The sequence below is a fragment of the Ceratotherium simum genome, chromosome 17 (genome assembly GCF_057802395.1).
Source record: "Ceratotherium simum simum isolate JZ-2026a chromosome 17, ASM5780239v1, whole genome shotgun sequence".
Classification (NCBI taxonomy): domain Eukaryota; kingdom Metazoa; phylum Chordata; class Mammalia; order Perissodactyla; family Rhinocerotidae; genus Ceratotherium; species Ceratotherium simum.
In genome coordinates this window covers 20,338,346-20,342,533 of record NC_141916.1, presented here as the reverse complement: position 1 = coordinate 20,342,533, position 4,188 = coordinate 20,338,346, and positions in this window count along the sequence as shown.

Here is a 4,188-nt window from a genome sequence, read left to right as displayed (position 1 = left end):
GTCTTAGTTTTTTGAGGACTCTCCATACTGTTTTCCGTATTGGCTGCACCAATTTACAATCCCACCAACAGTGTACGAGGGTTTTCTTTTCTCCACATCCTCTCCAACACTTGTTATTTCTCGACTTTTTTGATAATAACCATTGTAACAGGTGAGAGGAGATATCTCATTGTGGTTTGATTTGCATTTCCCTAATAATTAGTGATGTTGAACACCTTTTCATGTGCCTGTTGGCTACCTGAATGTCTTTTTTGGATAAATGTCTATTAGATCTTCTGCCCATTTTTTAATTGAGTTGTTTGTTTTTGTTGTTGTTGAGTTGAATGAGTTCTTTGTATATTTTGGATATTAACCCCTTGTCAGATATGTAATTTGCAAATATCTTCTCCCATTCAGTGGGTTGCCTTTTCATTTTCATGATGATTTCCTTTGCTATGCAGAAGTGTTTTAGTTTGATGTAGTTCCACTTGTTTGTTTTTTTCTTTTGTTTCCCTTGCATGGTGAGACATGGTATTCAAAAAGATACTGCTGTGACTGATGTCAAAGAACATACCACCTGTTTTCTTCTAGCAGTTTTATGGTTTCGGGTCTTACACTAATGTCTTTAATTCATTTTGAGTTAATTTTTGTGTATGGTGTAAGATAATGGTCTACTTTCACTCTTTTGCGTATGGCTGTCCAGTTTTCCTAACATCATTTATTGAAGAGACTTTCCTTTCTCCATTGTATGTTCTTGCCTCCCTCGTTGAAAATTAACTATCCATAGATGTGTGGGTTTATTTTTGGGCTCTAAATTCTGTTGCATTGATCTGTGTGTCTGTTTCTCTGCCAGTACCATGCCATTTTGACTCCTATAAGTTTGTAATATATTTTTAAATCAGGGAGTGTGATATCACTATTTTTGTTCTTTTTTCTCAGGGTTGCTTTGTCTATTTGGGGTCTTTTGTTGTTCCTTATAAATTTTAGGATTCTTTGTTCTATATCTGTGAAAAATGTCATTGGGACTTTGATAAGGATTGTATTGAATCTGTAGATCACTTTAGGAAGTATAGACAATTTAACTGTGTTAGTTCTTCCAATCCATGGGCATGGAATATCTTTCCATTTCTTTGGGTATTCTTTGATTTCTTTCAACTAAGTTTTATAGTTTTCAGTGTACAAGCCTTTCACCTCTTTGGTTAAATTTATTCCCAGGGATTTTATTATCCATTTTATTTCTTTTTCTTGCCTGATTGTTCTGGCTGGGACTTTCAATACTATGTAAAATAAGAGTGGCAAAAGTGGACATCATTTTCTTGTTCCTGTTCTTAGAGGGATAACATTCAGTTTTTCACAGTTGAGTATGATGTTAGCTCTGAGTTTTTCATATATGGGCTTTATTATGTTGAGGTATTTTCCTTCTATACCCATTTTATTCAGAGATTTTTATCATAAGTCATTGATGTATCTTGTTAAATGCTTTCTCTGCATCTACTGAGGTGATCATGTGATTTTTATTCTTCATTTTGTTGATGTGGTGTATCACGTTGACTGATTTGCAGATGTTGAACCATCCTTGCATCCCTGGAATAAATCCCACTTGATCATGTGGTATGATCTTTTTAATGTATTATTGTATTCGATTTGCTAGTATTTTGTTGAGGATTTTTGCATCTATATTCATCAGTGATATTGGCTTGTAATTTTCTTTTTTTGTGTTGTCCTTGTCTGGTTTTGGTATCAGGGTACTGACAGCTTTGTAGAATGAGTTAGGGAGCTTCCCCCCTCCTCAATTTTTTGGAAGAGTTTGAGAAGGATAGGTATTAAGTCTTCTTTGAATGTTTGGTAGAATTAATCAGGGAAGCCGTCTGGTCCTGGACTTTTAATTTTGGGGAGGTTTTTGATTACTGTTTCAATCTCCTTACTGGTGATTGCTCTTTTCAAATTCTCTATTTGTTCTTGATGCAGTTTTGGAAGGTTGTATGATTGTAAGAATTTATCCATTTCTTCCAGATTGTCCAATTTGTTGGCATATAGCTTTTCATAGTATTCTCTTATAATTTTTTGTATTTCTGAGGTGTCTGTTGTAATTTCTCCTCTTTCATTTCTGATTTTACTTATTTGAGCCTTCTCTCTTTTTTTCTTGGTGAGTCTAGCTAAAGGTTTCTCAATTTTGTTGATCTTTTCAAAGAACCAGCTCTTGGTTTTATTAATTTTTTCTATTGTTTTTTTAGTCTCTATTTCATTTATTTCTGCTGTGATTATTGTTATTTCCCTTCTTCTACTGATTTTGGGCTTTGTTTGTTCTTCTTTTTCCAGTTCCTTTAGGTGCATTGTTAGATTGTTTATTTGAGATTTTTCTTGTTTGTTGAGATAGGCCTGTATTGCTATAAACTTCCCTCTTAGAACCACTTTTGCTGTATCCCATAAATTCTGGCATGTCGTATTTTCATTTGTCTCCAGGTATTTTTTGATTTCTCCTTTGATTTCTTCATTGACCCAGTCGTTGTTCAGTAGCATTTTGTTTAATCTCCATGTATTTGTGGCTTTTCTGATTTTCTTCCTATAGTTGATTTCTAGTTTCATACCATTGTGGTCAGAAAAGATGCTTAGTGTTATTTCAATCTTCTTAAATTTATGTAGACTTTCTTTGTAGCCTAGTATGTGATCAATCCTAGAGAATGTTCCATGTGCATTTGAAAAGAACGTGTATTCTTTGGTTTTTGGATGGAATGCTCTGTATATATCTACCAGGTCCATCTGTTCTAATGTGTCATTTAAGGCCAGTGTTTCCTTATTGATCTTCTGTTTGGATGATCTATCCCTTGGTGTAAGTAGAGTGTTAAAGTTCCCTACTATTATTGTGTTACTGTCTATTTCTGTTTTTATGTCTGTTAATAATTGCTTTATATATTTAGGTGCTCCTATGTTGGGTGCATAGATATTTACATGTGTTACATCCTCTTGTTGGATTGTTCCCTTGATCATTATGTAATGCCTTTCTTTGTCTCTTTTTACAGCTTTTGTTTTAAAGTCTATTTTTTCTGATAGGAGTGTTGCTACCCCAGCTTTCTTTTCATTGCTATTTGTGTGGAGTATCTTTTTCCATCCCTTCACTTTCAGTTTGTGAGTGTCTTTAGGTCTGAATTGTGTCTCTTGTATGCAGCATGTATATGGGTCTTGTTTCCGTATCCAATCAGCCACCCTATGCCTTTTAATTGGAGCATTTAGTCCATTGACGTTTAAAGGAGCTATTGATAAGTATGTAATTACTGCCATTTTTTAACTTTTTTTTTCTGGGTGTTTTAGTAGTCCTCTGTACAGAATTGATGGTCTCTTTAGTTTGACCTCTGTCTGAAAGCTCTACTCTTTCTCTCCCTTCCTCCCTCATTTTATGTTTTTGATATCATATCTAACTTCTTTTTTGTGCATTTGTATCCATTACCCTCTTATCATGGAAATAGATAATTTTTCCTATTTGTGGTCTTCTCTTTTCCCCTTAAATCAGTCCCTTTAACATTTCTTGTAGCACTGGTTTCTTGGTGATAAACTCCTTTAATTTTTGCTTGTCTGGGAAAATTTTGATCTCTCCTTCCATTTTGAATGATAACCTTGCCGAGTAGAGTATTCTTGGCTGTAAGCTTTTTTCCTTTTAGCACTTTAAATATATCCTGCCACTCTCTTCTAGCCTATCAGATTTCTGCTGAGAAGTCAGCTGATAGCCTTATGGGGCTTCCTTTGTATGTAACTTGTCTTTCTCTTGTGGCTTTTAGGATTCTCTCTTTATCTTTAATTCTGGACATTTTGATTATGATGTGTCTTGGTGTGGGCCTCTTTGGGTTTATCTTGTTTGGGGCTCTCTGTGCTTCCTCTACCTGGATGTCTGTTTCCTTCCTTAGGTTAGGGAAGTTTTCAGCTATTATTTCTTCAAATAGATTCTCTTCCGCTTTGTCTCACTCTTCTCCTTCTTGGACACCTATAATACAGATGTTAGTGCGCTTGATGTTGTCCCAGAGGTTCCTTAGATTGTCCTCACTCTTTTTAATTCTTTTTTCTTTTACCTGTTCAGCTTGGGTAATTTCTTCTAGTCTTTTGTCCAGCTCGCAGATCCATTCTTCTGTATCCTCTACTCTGCTTTTGAGACCCTCTAATGAATTTTTCATTTCCAGTATTGTATTCTTCATTTCTGATTGGTTCTTTTTTATATCT